At 38.3% G+C, this 17559-nt stretch overlaps 1 non-coding gene across 1 annotated transcript; it reads right to left on the minus strand.

Annotated features, from left to right (window-relative positions):
- Positions 1-16880: 16880 nt before the first annotated feature.
- On the minus strand, positions 16881-16987 carry LOC128627595 (U6 spliceosomal RNA). The gene has a single exon (XR_008391843.1). It is a non-coding gene; the product is annotated as a U6 spliceosomal RNA (small nuclear RNA).
- Between the last annotated feature and the right edge of the window lie 572 nt (positions 16988-17559).

The raw sequence follows: 17559 nt of genomic DNA on the forward strand, positions 1-17559 counted from the left end.
AAAATCCTTTAGATTGTAATAAATAATGTGCATGAAAGGGACAGTGAAGGGCTGGCTTGGAAGATAAGTGTTGAGGGAGAGTGGAAAAGAAGGAGCACCTGGGTCACAATCAAACCTGAAACCCTTGCAAGGTAGAATATTTGTTTGATTTGATAAAAATAAAGATACATTATGGATGACTTAATAGAAGTACTTAATAAAGTACATATAGAAGTATTTTAGGAGGACGTGTCTGGTCAGAATTTTGGGCAGTGGAGATGGTACTGACTTGGGTTGGAAGCTGGTATTTGGAGGGATGTGCCATCCTTGGAATAAAGAAGACCAGCAAGGAGCCCGCCACAAGAATCCAGGCATAAGATTTAGTGAAGCTAGTGATAGGAAGAAACAAGAGGAAAGAAAAAAGCAAATCTAATAGATTTTTCAAAGACAAATAGGTAAACAGCATGCAGAGAGATCAAGGGGGGAAAATTGTAGGAATTGAAGTGCCATGGCTTATGGAGGATTGAGACTTAATTGGTGCTAAAAAACAACTTTATGTCAAGTTTTAGAAAGCATGTAATATTGATTAATTCAAGGTCCAGTGCAAGTTCTTTCCTCTTTAAAAAGCTTTTCTAACCTTTTTACATTAATCAAGTTTTCAACAAAATGATTGATTAAAAACAATTCTTCTGAGCTCTCATTCCTGTTTTAATATGATTTTATTATAAAATAAAAGATCAAGAACCATGTCTTATTCTGTTATGATGTCCAGTGCCTATTGTAGAGACCTGGTACATTTAAGCAGTTCAATTAAGGGTGAATAAATACATGAATGAGGTAGGAAAGTATGATGCTCAGATTATAGGTGAAGGAATCCATCACTAACAAACAATGATAGGACTAAAGATACACTATTGAAAGGAAGAGGCTATCATTTTCTAATTCAAATTCTTCCTGAGAAAATGTTATCTAACATTCTGTAACATCTTAGAATATGGTTAATTCAGCCTCTGCTTAAATACCTTTAGTGAAGAAGCAGCTTACTAAATTTTTGGACAGGTTAATGGTTATAAACATTTCCTGTGTTGAATCCAAGGACCCCTCATTTTTACTTTACTCATTGCTATAACAAATGTCCAGTGATGAATCAATTCCTCCCTTTACTTATATAAACATAGCTATCATGGACTTTTAATACTTATTCTTTTTCTTACATGTAATAGTCTCAATTTTTACAATTATTTGTGATTCAATTCACTTGATTGCTCTCCTCTAGGTGGTTTCTGGCTTCATGATGAGGCCTTTTAATGATGTAATTTTTAAAATATATATTTTATTGATTATACCATTATAGTTGTTCTATTTCCCTCCTTCATTCCCCTCCACCCTGTACACCCCTCCCCCACTATTCCCCCTTTAGTTTGTGACCATGTGTCTCAAGTTCTTTAGATTCTATATTTCCCATACTATTCTTGCCCTCCCCCTGTCTATTTTCTACCTACCATCTATGCTACTTATTCTCTGTACTTTCTCCCCCCTTCTCCTTCTCCCACTCCCCTGTTGCTAACCCTCCCTGGGATCTCCATTTCTATGGTTCACTCCTGATCGAGCTGTTCTCTTAGTTTGCTTTTGTTTTAGGTGTGGTTGTTAATAACAGTGACTTTGCTGAACTTTCACTGTTCATCTTTTTTATCTTCTTTTTCTTAGATAAGTCTCTTTAACATTTCATATAATAAGGGCTTGGTGATGATGAACTCCTTGAATTTGATCTTATCTGAGAAGCACTTTATCTGCCCTTCCATCCTAAATGAAAGCTTTGCTGGATAGAGCAATCTTGGTTGTAGGTCTTTGGTTTTCATGACTTCTTTCCAGCCCCTTCTTGCCTGTAAGGTCTCTTTTGAGAAATCAGCTGACAGTCTGATGGGAACTCCTTTGTAGGTGACTGTCCCCTTATCTCTTGCTGCTTTGAGAATTCTCTCCTTCATTTAAATCTTGGCTAATGTAATTATGATGTGCCTTGGTGTGTTCCTTCTTGGGTCCAACCTCTTTGGGAGTCTCTGAGCTTCCTGGATTTCCTGGAAGTCTATTTCCTTTGCCAGATTGGGGAAGTTCTCTTTTATTATTTGTTCAAATAAGTTTTCCGCTTGCTCTTTCTCTTCCTCTTCTGGTACCCCTATAATTTAGATGTTGGAGTGTTTAAAGATGATCTGGAGGTTCCTTAGCTTCTTCTCATTTTTTAAAATTCTTGTTTCTTCATATTTTTCTGTTTGGTCATTTCTTTCTTCCTTCTGGTTCACTCCCTTGATTTGGGTCCCAGCTTCCTTTTCATCACTATTGGTTTCCTGTGCATTTCCCTTCATTTCACTTAGTTTAGCCTTCATATGTTCCTCTAACTTGTGACTAAAATCAACCAATTCTGTGAGCATCCTGATCACCAGTGTTTTGAACTGTGCATCTGATAGGTTGTCAATTTCTTGTTCGCTTAGATTTATTGGCTCTGGGTCTTTGAGTTCTTCTTGATCCATGTTTTCGTCTGTTTGTGCCTATTACATATGAGGAGAGGTACCTTAAGTGTTCACCAGGGCAGGGCCGCCCAGGTCCCTGGGTTGTGACGCTGTATGTGGAGGTGGGGTCAAAGAGGGACGATAGCAGTCCCCTCAGCTGCTTCCTGCCGCTGGGGCCTGTGCAGTCTGTCTCACTGCTCGCTCCTTCACCTGGTTTATCTGTGCGCAAATGTGTGACTGGGATCAGCCTGCCTCCTTGCGCCCTCAGTGGGTCCGCCCATTGCTACTCCACACCTGGGGTCCACCCACAGCTGCCTGCATGCCTGCGTCACATGCCTGGGTCCGAAGGATCTTTCTTGCCCAACCCCAATCCGCTGCTGGCTCTGCCCCTCTTATTGGTCTGGCTGAATGGTTCATTGTTGTCAAACTTCGGTATAGTTCAGTTTTCTGTGGTTTAGCTGTGTTTTTGTTGCTAAAACTTTGTTGTTTTTAAACTTGGTTGTGGGAGAAGGCACGATGTTTCCACCTACAGAAGTCCTTGCAAGATTCTGGATGTAACGTTAAACATATTGCTTCTGCTCCAGTTTTGGCTGTAAATAGTCTGCAGAACTATAAACTATTTTTTATGAGCACAGTCTTTTTCTGAATTCATCTTCTTGCTTTGTTGACATTTTAAAACTCATATTGAATATGTTATCTATTAAACTTCTGATGCTTCTTTACATGTGCTGAGATTTGTACAATTGTTTTCACTACTAAATTTCATCTTATATTCTGCCCATCATTTTAGCCAAGTAGTGGTTTTAAAACTTAGTCCCAATTTCAACATTTAACATGTTCTCCATACCTGCCAGGTCTGAGTCTGTGAAAACTTGTGTATAACATGTACAACCTTGTACAAATTATTTATGAAAATATTAACTATAAGAGCATCAAGATTATTTTTTCTTACTATTAAATTTATGATATCTAGTACAATGTCTGGTACGTTAACTTTGTCAGAGTCAAAATTTCAGTCTGGCAAGATGGCGGCAAGGTAGGTGGGAGCGGAGCCCAGTTTTCCCTATGCCCAGCTAGAACACCTAGTGGATTTTCTGAGGAACAGAGTGAACATCCAGTGGAATCCCAGTTTATGTGAAGTTTGGAGGTCAAAAATTGTAGAGGACATCAAAAAACAGATGGTGAGGAGATTGTGCTTGGATGGTAAGGTCCCTGGTAACTGTGCAGTGACCTAGGCCACTGTGGTCCATGCCCATAACCTGCAGCAGTAGTTAGATCACCAGTCCCTTTTCTTACCAGAGCAGGGAAGGCAACCTGGTACCAGGAGGGACCTGGATGCTGGAATTTGCTAGGGGGAATAGAGAAGAAGTGGGAGACACACAGAGGTAGTATACATCCTCCGGGACTGTGGGCACTGACACCAGAGAAAATGGGATGCCAGGCAAAACCTGGAGAAGGTAGGAATAGGGTTTTGTTAGATCCTGACTCAGTGTCTAGACTGATTGGAAACTTGGGCTCTGTGAAAAGCCAGGTGCTTGTTAAGAATGGCAGTCTGCTACTTTGCAAGGAACTCTTGAGCAGCAGCTGGCTCGTCCAAGGATGATTTGAACTGCATGTGAGCAGAGACTAAGTGGCTGAGTGGAACTGTGCACTCAAGCTTGACTTGAGCTGTGCACCCAGAGACTGAGAGGCTGAGTGGAGCCGTGCACCTGAGCTTGAATCACACTGCATGTCCAGAGGCTGAGTGGCTGATTTCAGCTGGACAAGTTCATGGAGGACCTGGGCCAAAGGCTGGAAAACTGTGAATATTGTAGCTAAACCTGGTCCCCATCCTCTCAAAACCATAGGAAGGGAGAAAATCCAAGCCCAGCATCCTGGAAGACTAGCAGAACTCACTGAACAGGTTTAAAGTCAGCAGGAGACTTATTTTTGTTTCTTTCCTCTATCTTTTTTTCCCTCCCAAGTGAGACAATAAGACATGGAGTTATGAAGGGTCCAGGGACAGATCCAAAGGGGGAGCACAAGGCTAACCCCCAAAACTGAGAAAGTGAGACAAATGTCACATTATTATCTCATAGAGCTGGCATTTTATTGTTTATGTGTATTATTATTTTTTCATTATTTTTACCACTTATATTTTATTAGTATTTTTATTTATCTTCCTTACATTTAGTTTTTCTTATTTTATTTCTTTGTTTTATTTTATTGTTTGGCCAGTTCTCCTTATTCCCTCTTTCTTGTATTTTAATTTTTCTTCTTTCACTTCACTTGTGTTCCAATAACACACTACTCTTGATTGTGTACTTTCTATTTTTGTTGTCCAAATCATGCATTTCTTGTCATATTATTGTTGTTCAAGTACTATTGTAAATAATTGATGTTCCATACAATTGTACATACTACACAGCAACCCTCCATGATCTTAGCCCACTTGACATTATTCCTGAGCATTATTATCGTTGTGGTTAACTCTGTTCTATCTCACACTATGCCTACTTTCTATCCTTTACTCTCACTATACCTCATCATCTAACCTTGCACAGCACTCTGAATTCTGGATTCCGTTCACAATCCTCCTCCCTTCTAAGAAGAGTCTTATCGCTCTTTCACCTTTCATAAAAAGTGACTAGTTGGATGAAATATCACAGTTAATGCTACACTTATCCAAAGAATCTCCTATCTCTTCTTACTCACTGGTACTTTAAATCCCATAAAATACTCTCCTGCTATCTTAATCCGTTTTGCCTACTGCCTACCACCAATCACATACAAGAACAGGTGGGGGCTGCAAACATCAGTATACCTGCTTGAAGAGAGAAACCACCAATAAGGAACCACCAAAAGGTAAAAACCCAAGTACAACAAGAGAGCCCACACAAACAAAAGAAAGGGCAAACCTAGAGACAAGGATCTCCCCAGACAAGGAGATCAAAGAGACCACTGAACCCCATAGAATTGCTACCATAGAATTTCACCCTACAAAGACAGCTAGCAAAGTGAAATATCAGAAAGTGCAGAAACAAATGAAAGGAGTCACCTAAAATGGGGAGACAAAAAAAGAACATTGAATCAAAAGGAATGGAAGACTCTCCACTAAAAGGACTAAACAAAATGGAGGTAACCAAACTATCAGTTATAGAATTCAAAATAACAGTTATAAAGGTGCTCAAGGAACTCACAGACAACTACAAGGAACTGAGTGAGAACTATACAAGTATAAAAAAGGAAATAGAAACTGTAAACAAAAACCAGGAAAAAATGAACAATAAAATCTCAGAAATAAAAAGCACACTCAGGGAATTACAAACAGGCTTGATGAAACAGAGGACAGAATCAATGTGCTGGAGAAAAGGTAGAAAGAAACACCCAGACAGATCAAGAAAAGGAAAAGAGACTCAGAAAGAATGAATGGGGGTAAGAAAGACAATACAAAATGTAATAATATCTGTGTAATAGGGATAGCAGATGAGAAGACCAAGGTATAGACAACCCATTTGAAAAAGTAGTGGTGGAAAACTTCCCTAATTTGATGAGAGAAAAAGTCGCACAAATCCAGGAAACACAGAGAGTCCCAATTAAAAGGATCCCAAAGAAGCTCACTTTAAGATACATCATAATTAAAATGGCACAATTCCAAGACAAAGAGAGAATCTTCAGGGCAGCAAGGGAGAAACAGCAAGTAAGATACAAGGGAGCCCCGAAAAGACTAGCAGCTGACTTGTAAATGGAAATGCTCCAAGCCAGAAGAGAATGGCAAGAAATATTTTGAGTAATGAGAACCAGAGACTGCAACCAAGAGTACTTTATTCAGCAATGCTCTCATTTAAAATGGAAGGCCAAATAAAGGAGCTTCTCAGACAAAAGAAGTCTAAAAGAATACACCTCCACCAAATCAGCTCTGCAAGAGATGCTACAGGGTCTGTTTTAAGAACAGCAAGAAAAACAGTGAAAGAGAGAGAAACACAGGTATAAAAAGTGGCGATGAATAAGTACCTATCAATAATAACCTTAAATGTAAATGGATTTAAGACTCCAATCAAAAGACATGGAATAGTTTAATGGGTAAGAAATGAGATTTCCTACCTACGAGAGACTCACCTCAGAACAAAAGACTTACACAGACTGAAAGTGAAAGACTGGAAACTAATATAAATAAATGGAAAGGGAAAAATAAGCCAGGGTAGCAATACTCATACAGTCAAAATAGACTTCAAAACAAGGGCCATAAAAGAGACCCAGAAGGTAACTTCATAATACTCAAGAGAAGACTTCATCAAGAAGACAAACATTGTAAATATACATGCACCCAACATAGGAGCACTCAAATACATATAGAAAATCCTGGAGGACTTCAAGAAAGCTATTGACAGCAACACAATTATAGTAGGGGATTTCAACACCCCACTATCCAAAATGGATAGATCTTCCAAACATAATATCAAAAAAGATACGGCAGCATTGGACAATTTCTTAGATCAAACGGACTTAACTGATTATATATATATATATATATATATATATATATATATAGAGAGAGAGAGAGAGAGAGAGAGAGAGAGAGAGCCTTTCCACCCACCCAAAGAAGCAAAACACATTCTTTTCAAATGCACATGGAACATTTTCAAAGACAGACCACATGATAGGACACAAAACAAGCCTCAACAAACTCAAGAAAATTGAAATTATATCAAGCATTTTCTCTGACCACAAGGGACTGAAACTAGAAACAAACCTCAAGGGAAAAACTAAAAAAAGAAAAAAACAACCAAACACTCAAACTTATGGAGATTGAATAGCATACTATTAAACAATGAATGGGTCAAGTATGAGATCAAGAAAGAAATAAAAAAGTTTCTGGAAACAAATAAAAAATGAACTTACAACACTCAAAGTCTATGGGACATAGCAAAGGCAGTCGTGAGAGGAAAGTTCATAGCATTACAGGCCTACCTAAAAAAGATAGAAACATTTCAAACAAACAGTCTAACCCTACACCTGCAAGAACTGGAGCAACAACAACAAAGACAGCCTAGAGCAAGTAGAAGGAAGGAAATAACCAAGATCAGAACAGAAATAAATGACATAGAGACTAAAAGCGCAATTCTAAGGATCAATGAGTCCAGGAGGTGGTTCTTCAAGAAGGTAAACAAAATCAACAAGCCTTTAAGCAAGCCTCTCACCAAGAAAAAAAGAGAGAGGACCCAAATAAACACAATCAGAAATGAAAGAGGAGAGATTACAACTAATACCACAGAAATACAAGAAATTGTAAAAAATTACTATGAAGAACTATGTGCCAAGGAATTTGAAAACCTAGGTGAAATGGACAAATTTATAAAAAAATATATAAACTTTTAAAAGTGAATGAAGAAGAAGCAGAAGGTCTGAAGAGACCAATAACAGCTGAAAATATTGAAGCAGTAATAAAAAAACTCCCAACACACAAAAGCCCAAGACTGGAGGGTTTCACAGAATTCTACAAAGTATTTAAGGAAGAGTTAACCCCTGTCCTTTACAGACTATTCCAAAAAATACTAGAATAGAGAAGACTCCCAAACTCTTTTCATGAAGCCAGCATCATCCTAGTCCTAACTCTAGATAAATACACAACAAAGAAAGAAAACTTCAGGCCAATTTCGCTGATGAACATAGACACTAAAATCCTCAACAAAATATTGGGAAACCACATCTAGCAATACATTGAAAAGATCATACACCACAACCAAGTGGGATTATCCAGGAGATTCAAGGGTGGTACAGTATTTGTAAATCAATAAATGTAATACATCACATAAACAAAAGCAAAGACAATCACACGATCGTATCAGTAGATGTGGAAAAATATTTGATAAGGAACAGCACCCATTTATGACAAAAACACTCAGCAAAGTGGGAATAGAGGGAGCATTCCTCAACATAATAAAGGACATATATGAGAGATCTACAGCCAATATCATACTCATTGGACAAAAACTAAAAGCTTTCCTACTAAGATCGGTAACAAAACAAGGTTGTCCACTTTCACCACTTCTATTCAACATAGTATTAGAAGTCCTAGCCACAGCAATCAGACAAGAAAAAGAAATAAAAGGCATCCAAGTTGGAAAAGAGGGTACAAAACTGTCATTGTTTGCAGATGACATGATAGTTTACATAGAAAATTCTACAGACTCCACCAAAAAACTGCTCAACCTAACAAATGAATTTGGCAAAACAGCCAATACAAAGTCAATATTTAGAAATCAAGGGCATTTTTGTATACCAACAATGCAACTGCAGAAGCAGAAATAAAAAAAATAATTTGATATAGCAACAATAATAATAAAGAACCTAGGAAAAAACCTAACCAAGGAGGTAAAAGACCTGTATACAGAAAACTACACAACACTGAAGAAAGACACACACAAATGGGAACATATATAGTGTTCATGGACTGGAAGAATTAACATCATCAAAATGTCTATACTACCCAAAGCAATTTATAGATTCAACACAATTCCTATTAAGGTACCAATGGCATATTTCATACCTAGAGCAACCATTTCAAAAATTTATATTGAACCATAATGACCCGGAATAGCTGAAGCAATTTTGAGAAAGAAGAACAAAGCAGGAGGGATCATAATACCTGATATCAAACTGTACTACAAGGCCACTGTAATCAAAACAGCCTGGTACTGGCTTAAGAACAGACACATAGACCAATGGAACAGAGCAGAGTGCATAAATAAACCCTAGTTCCTATGGGCAATTAATATTCGACAAAGGGGGCAGTAACATAAAATGGAGTAAAAATAGTCTCTTCAACAAATAATGTTGGGAGATCTGGACAGCTACATACAAAATAATGAAACTAGACCATACACCAAAATAAATTCAAGGTGGATAAAAGACTTAAATATAAGTTGTGACACAATAAAAGTCCTTCAGGAGAACATAGGCTGGAAAATCTCAGATATTCCACACAGCAATATTTTCAACAATATATCCCCTAAAGCAAGGGACATAAAGGGAAAAAATAGACAAATGGGATCTTATCAAATAAAAAGCTTCTGCATGGCTAAAGAAAACAGCATTAAAATGAAAAGAGAACCAACTGTATGGGAAAACATATTTGCAATGATACCTCAGCAAAAGGTTCAATCTCCAAAATATATAAAGACCTCACATGACTCAACTCTAAGAAGATAAGCAACCCAAGTAAAAAATGGGCAAAAGTCTTAAACAGATACTTCTTCAAGGAAGACATGTAGAGGGCCCAGAGACATATGAAAAGAGGCACAGTATTGCTAGCCATCAGAGAGATGCAATTTAAAACTACGATGAGATACCACTTTACATCAGTAGAATGGTCATCATAAACAAAGCAACAAACAAGAAGTGTTGGGGAGATTGTGAAGAACAGTCCACCCTAGTGCACTGTTGGTGGGATTATAGACTGGTGCAGCCACTGTGGAAAACCATATGGAATTTTCTCAGAAAACTAAAAGTGGAACTGCCTTTTGACACAACTAGTCCACTGCTAGGATTATGTCCTTGTTGGGAACTGCTCTGCCTGGTTTCAGGAATTGTAACTGCCCCCAATGGCTAAGGGTGAATGAGAGACCTCCAGAATGGGAGCCACTAAGAAGACAAAGCTTGTCTCTGGAAGCAATGCTGCCTCTGCTTCTTACGCAGCGCCCAACGCCTGGTCAGTTAGTCAAAGATGGGTACTGCCCCTCAGAGGAGAGGCAACCTAAGCCAGACATGATCATTTGGGAGGCCATCATGGAAGGACTCAGGGGGCTACAACAAAGAGGGAGTGATGGACCCTCACCCCCCAGATATTCTGACATAGTCTGAGTCCCCATGTCCTCTGGGAGAAGCACTTCCTGGCTCTAATCCACTTAAGCCTGAAAACCTATGACGGGGAAGGCAGTGCAGCCCCTTGCCAGCTAGAGTGGGATCCGGGGTGATCAGGCATAAAAATGAGTTCCTAAAAGTCCTGTGAAGCCTGTTTTGCTAAGAGTGTTTTCATTTATATGATAAGGGCCCAAGCAGGAAATGAGTATGTCTTTCAAAGTTTCTGCACCCCCCTTACCTGACAGACACTGACTCAGACTAATCCCTCAGATTTCTTCGAAATGTTATCTACTGTTTGATCTTTGCCACCTGTATTCCTGTGTATTACAACTCAATAAAAGCCATTGAGGAAGGAGCTCTTGGCTTTTCTCCTCTGAGAGATTGGCCAGCTCTCCTCCCCAGGCAGAACATGTCTTGGTAGTGTTACTTTCATCCATGGTAGACGGGGAAACTTGCTGGAAAAGTTGCCCTCACATATCCTAAGAACCCTGAAACACAAATCCAAAAGAACCTATGCACCCCAATGTTCATAGCAGCCCAGTTTGCAATAGTCAAGTGCTGGAAGCAACCTAGGTGCCCATCAGTAAATGAATGAATCAAAAAACTATGGTACATTTACACAATAGAATTCTGTGCAGCAGAAAGAAAGAAGGAGCTTCTACCCTTTGCACCATCATGGATAGAACTGGAAAGCATTTTGCTAAGTGAAATAAGCCAGGGAATGGAAGACAAATACCACATAATCTCACCTTTAACAGGAACCTAAACAACAAAATAATCAAACAAGCAAAATATAACCAAAGACACTGAAATAGAGAATAGGCTGACAGTGTCCAGAGAGGAGAGGGGAGGGAATTTCAGGAGAAAATGGGAAGGGTTTACAGGAACAAGTATAAAAGAAGCATGGAAAAAAACTGGGGGGGGGGTGTTGGAAATGGAAGGGATGGGGGAGGGCTGGGTGGGTGGTCTAGGATGGGAGTAGAATACAGAAAACTGTAACTGAACAACAATTAAAATAAAAAAAAACCACAAAACATTTATACAATGGAATTCTATGCAGCAGATAGTAAAAAGGAGCTCCTACCCTTTGCAACAGCATGAATGAAACTGGAGATCATTATGCTAAGTGAAAGAATCCAGGCAGTAAAGACAAACTCCTTATGATCTCACCTTTAAGTGGAACATAATGAACAAAATAAACAAGCAAGCAAAATATAACCAAGGACATTGAAATTGAGAACAAACTGACAGTAACCAGAGGGGAGAGGAGAGAGGATAATGGGGGGCGGGAGGGTGAAGGGTTTACAGGAACAACTATAAAAGACAAAAACAAGGGGGGCATGTGGGAACCTGGGAGGGAGGTGGGGGTGGCTGGGGTGGTGGTGAGGGTTGGGGGGAAAAGGCAGAAAACTGTACTTGAACAACAATAAAATTCAAAAGTATTTAAAAAATATAAGAATACAAATTCTAATTCCAAAATTTATAATAAACTTTTGTTACCACAGTGCCTAGCATATGCTAGTAGCTCTCTAAATATGTGTTAATGTTAGTTAATAAATATTTTAAAAATAAAATAATAAAGTAATAATTTCCCAGATTTATTTATCATGGAAAATTTTTTATTGTTACAGTTGCTGTTAATATCTTGTAGAAGGACTGTACAGGTTTTAGGAGATGCTAATATACAAACCTCCTCAATAAAAATAAAAATTAAATTTTTCTGAAATGGTTTGTTATTCTTTTTTTTAATATTAAATTTTATTTAGTTACTTTTCAAGTACATTTTTTTTTATCTATTTCTCCCATCCCACCCCACCCCCGCCCGGTCTCCCCCCTCCCTCCCATTCCCCCCCCAGTCCTCATCTCTGTGTCTTTCATACTTGTTCCTCAAAATCTCTCCCCCTTTTTCCCCTTAAGTTCCCTTCCCTCTCCCCTCTGGTCGCTGCCCACTTGTTCTCTATTTCAGCGTCTTTGTTTTTATTCTGTTTGCTTGTTTGTTTTATTCTTTAGCTTCCTGTCAAAGGTGAGATCATATGGTATTTGTCCTTCAATGCCTGGCCTATTTCACTCAGCATAATGCTTTCCAGTTCCATCCATGTTGTTGCAAAGGGTAGTAGCTCCTTCTTTCTCTCTGCTGCATAGAATTCCATTGTGTATATGTACCACAATTTTTTGATCCATTCATTTACTGATGGGCACCTAGGTTGCTTCCAACTCTTGGCTATTGTAAATTGTGCTGCTATGAACATTGTGGTGCATAGGTTCTTTGAAATTGATGTTTTAGGATTATTGGGGTATAATCCTAGCAGTGGAATTGCTGGGTCAAAAGGCAGGTTAATTTTTATTTTTCTGAGAAAATTCCATACTGTTTTCCATAATGGTTGTACCAGTCTGCAACCCCACCAACAGTGAACTAAGGTCCCCTTTTCCCCACACCCTCTCCAACATTCGTTGTTTGTTGATTTGTCTATTATAGCCATCCTGACTGGTGTAAAGTGGTATCTCATTGTGGTTTTAATTTGCATCTCTCTGATAGCTAACGATATTGAGCATCTCTTCATGTGTCTCTGGATATTCTGTATGTCCTCTTTAGAGAAGTGTCTGTTCAAGTCCTTTTCTCATTTTTTAATTGGGTTCGATGTCTTCCTAGAGTGGAGTCGTGTAAATTCTTTGTATATTTTGGAGATTAAACCTTTGTCTGAGGTATCATTGGCAAATATGTTTTCCCATACAGTTGGTTGTCTTTTTAATTTAATACTGTTTTCTTTAGCCCTGCAGAAGCTTTTTATTTTGATGAGATCCCATTTGTTTATTCTTTCCTTTATATTCCTTGCTCTAGGGGACATATCAGTAAAAATGTTGCTGCGTGGAATATCTGAGATTTTCTTGCCAATGTTCTCCTCTAGGACTTTAATGGTGTCATGGCTTATATTTAAGTCTTTTATCCACCTTGAATTTATTTTGGTGTATGGTGTAAGTTGGTGCTCAAGTTTCATTTTTTTGCACGTAGCTGTCCAGTTCTCCCAACACCATTTGCTGAAGAGGCTATCTTTACTCCATTTTATGTTACTGCCCCCTTTGTCGAATATTAATTGACTGTAGAGGGTTGGGTTGATTTCTGGGCTCTCTGTTCTGTTCCATTGGTCTATGTGCCTGTTTTTATGCCAGTACCAGGCTGTTTTGATTACAGTGGCTTTGTAATACAGTTTGATATCGGGTATTGTGATCCCTCCTACTTTGTTCTTCTTTCTCAAAAGAGCAGCTGCTATTCGGGCTCGTTTATGATTCCATATAAATTTTTGAAGTGTTTGTTCTATGTCTGTGAAATACGCCATTGGTACTTTAATAGGTATTGCATTGAATCTGTATATTGCTTTGGGTAGTATGGACATTTTGATGATGTTAATTCTTCCAATCCATGAACACGGTATATGTTTCCATTTGTTTGTGTCTTCCCTGATTTCTTTCTTCAGTGCTGTGTAGTTTTCTGCATACAGGTCTTTTACCTCTTTGGTTAGGTTTATTCCCAGATATTTTATTTTTCTTTTTGCTATATCGAATGGGATTTTTTCCTTGATTTCTGCTTCTGCTGATTCATTGTTTGTATACAAAAATGCCTTTGATTTCTGGATATTGACTTTGTATCCTGCTGTTTTGCCAAATTCATTAATTAGTTTGAGCAGTTTTTGGGTAGAGTCTATAGGATTTTCCATGTACACTATCATGTCATCTGCAAACAGTGACAATTTTGTTTCCTCCTTTCCTATTTGGATGCCTTTTATTTCCTTTTCCTGCCTGATCGCTGTGGCCAAAACTTCTAATACTATATTGAATAGAAGTGGTGAAAGTGGACATCCTTGTCTTGTTCCTGATCTTAGTGGAAAAGCTTTCAGTTTTTGTCCATTGAGTATGATATTGGCTGTAGGTCTCTCATAAATGGCCTTTATTATATTGAGGAATGTTCCCTCTATTCCCATTTTGCTGAGTGTTTTTATCATAAATGGGTGTTATACCTTATCGAAAGCTTTTTCTGCGTCTATTGATATGATCATGTGGTTTTTGTCTTTGCTTTTGTTTATGTGATGAATTACATTTACTGTTTTGCGAATGTTGAACCATCCTTGCATCCCTGGGATGAATCCCACTTGGTCATGGTGTATAATCTTTTGGATATATTGTTGGATGCGATTTGCCAATATTTTGTTGAGGATTTTAGCGTCTATGTTCATCAGCGATATTGGCCTGAAGTTTTCTTTCTTTGTTGTATCTCTATCTGGTTTTGGAATTAGGATGATGCTGGCTTCATAAAAGGAGTTAGGGAGTTTTCCATCCTTTTGGATTTTTTGGAATAGTCTGTGAAGAATGGGGGTTAGCTCTTCCTTAAATGCTTTGTAGAATTCTCCTGTGAATCCATCTGGTCCAGGGCTTTTGTGTGATGGGAGTTTTTTGATTACTGCTTCAATTTCTTTCACTGTTATTGGTCTATTCAGCTGTTCTACTTCTTTTTCATTGAGTTTTGGGAGATTATATTTTTCTAGAAATGTGTCCATTTCCCCTAGGTTCTCAAATTTCTTGGCATACAGTTCTTCATAGTAATTTCTTACAATCCTCTCTATTTCTGTGGTATCAGGTGTAATCTCTCCTCTTTCATTTCTGATTGTGTTTATTTGTGTCCGTTCCCTTCTTTTCTTGACGAACCTACTTAAAGGCTTGTCTATTTTGTTTATTTTTTCAAAGAACCAACTCCTGGATTCATTGATCTTTAGAATTGCACTTTTAGTCTCTATGTCATTTAGTTCTGCTCTGATCTTAGTTATTTCCTTCCTTCTACTTGTTTTGGGCTGTTTTTGTTGTTGTTCCTCGAGTTCTTGCAGGCGTAGAGTAAGGTCATTTGTTTGAAATGTTTCTGTTTTCTTTAGGTAGGCCTGTATTGCTATAAACTTCCCTCTCAGGACTGCCTTGGCTGTGTCCCATAAGTTTTGGGTTGTTGTGAGATCATTTTCATTTGTTTCAGAAACTTTTTGATTTCTTCCCTAATTTCATTCTTGACCCATTCATTGTTTAATAGCATACCGTTCAGTCTCCATGATTTTGGGTGTTTTGGGTTTTTTCCTTTGGGGTTGGTTTCCAGTTTCAGTCCCTTATGGTCAGAGAAAATGCTTGGTATGATTTCAATATTCTTGAATTTGTTGAGGCTTGTTTTGTGCCCTATCATGTGGTCTATCTTTGAGAATGTTCCATGTGCATTTGAAAAGAATGTGTATTTAGCTTCTTTGGGGTGAAGAGCTCTGTATATATCAGTTAGGTCCATTTCATCAAGGGTGTTGTTTAATGCCGCAATATCTTTGTTGATATTTTGTTTGGAAGATCTGTCCATTTTTGATAGTGGGGTGTTAAAATCCCCCACTATAATTGTGTTGCTGTCTACATCTTTCTTGAATTCCTCTAAGATTTTCCTTATATATTTTGGTGCTCCTATGTTGGGTGCATATATATTTATGATGTTAATGTCTTCTTGGTGGCTTCTTCCCTTGAGTATTATGAAGTGACCTTCTGGGTCACTCTTTATGGCTCTTTTTTTGAAGTCTATTTTGTCTGATATGAGAATTGCTACCCCAGCTTTTTTTTCTTGTCCATTTGCTTGGAAATTTTGTTTCCAGCCTTTCACTTTTAGTCTGTGATGGTCTTTTGTCCTGAGGTGGGTCTCTTGTAGGCAGCACATGTGTGGGTCATACTTTCTTATCCATGATGCTATTCTGTGTCTTTTGATTGGAGCATTTAATCCAGTTACATTTAAGGTTATTATTGATAGGTTCTTATTCATTGCCATTTTTGTACCTGTGTTCCTCTCTGTCTGTGTCTTTTCCTTCCTTTCCTTAAAGCAGACCTTTTAGTATTTCTTGTAGAGCTGGCTTGGTGGCAGCAAATTCTTTTAGACTTCTTTTTGTCTTGGAAGCTCTTTATTTGGCCTTCTATCTTGATTGAGAGCCTTGCTGGGTAAAGTAGCCTTGGTTGTAGGCCTCTGGTTCTCATTACTTGGAATATTTCTTGCCAATCTCTTCTTGCTTGGAGTGTTTCCATTGAGAAGTCAGTGGCTAACCTTATTGGGACGCCCTTGTATGTTATTTCTTTTTTCTCCCTTGCTGCCTTTAAGATTCTCTCTTTGTCTTGGAATTTTGCCATTTTAATGATGATGTGTCTTGAAGTGGGCCTCTTTGGGTTCCTCTTGAATGGGACTCTGTGTGATTCCTGGACTTGTGTGACTTTTTCTTTTGTCAAATTAGGGAAATTTTCTCTCATTACTCTTTCAAATATGTTTTCTATCCCTTGTTCTTCTTCTTCTCCTTCTGGTATTCCTATTATTCGGATATTATTACATTTCATATTGTCTTGCATTTCTCTTAATCTCTCTTCATTCTTTCTGAGCCTCTTTTCCCTTTCCTGTTCTTTCTGTGAGATGCTTTCTACTTTGTCCTCCAATTCACTAATCCGATCTTCTGTTTCATCCACCCTATTTTTAATGCTTTCCACTGTGTTTTTTAATTCAGAAATTGTAAAAATATGGAACGCTTCACGAATTTGCGTGTCATCCTTGCGCAGGGGCCATGCTAATCTTCTCTGTATCGTTCCAATTTTAGTATATGTGCTGCCGAAGCGAGCACTGAAATGGCTTGTTATTCTTAAGCCCACGTTGACTTTTAACAATCATTCACTCTTCATGTGCTTATAAACTGGTGTCTCACTAAACAGGATAAGATGTTTAAAATTGGGCTGGATTTGATATCAACCTCACAGATTTATAGCAGAGTTTCTGCTCTGGCTATGCATCGAAATACCTGTTAGGATTTTAAAGGAATCTCAATGCCTGCAAGTCAGCTTTGGTATTCATGATTCCATCATAGGTGGACAGAGCCAGAGATACGCAAGCAGATTTTCTAATTCCTGGGGTGTGTTTTGGAGGTGTTCACTGTTGTTTCCTTGTTGGAGGCTGAGATACCATACTTTTCCCATCACCCAGCACTGTTCCTGTTTTCTACAGAGTTTTTTAGGGGCTTATAACAATGGCTAGCAGACTCAAACATATTTAGAACAAGGCTTTCTGTCATCCTTCCAATTTGTGTTGGTCTTCAATTCTCTCATCCCAATATTTGCTCTATCCTTTCCAATCAGTCATTCTCCTTGACATAGAAGGTAAAAGCAAAATAAAAATTGAGTAACTTTCTTTGCTTTCTCT

The sequence above is a fragment of the Artibeus jamaicensis genome, unplaced genomic scaffold, assembly GCF_021234435.1.
Source record: "Artibeus jamaicensis isolate MK-2021 breed Jamaican fruit bat unplaced genomic scaffold, CSHL_Jam_final contig_452, whole genome shotgun sequence".
Classification (NCBI taxonomy): domain Eukaryota; kingdom Metazoa; phylum Chordata; class Mammalia; order Chiroptera; family Phyllostomidae; genus Artibeus; species Artibeus jamaicensis.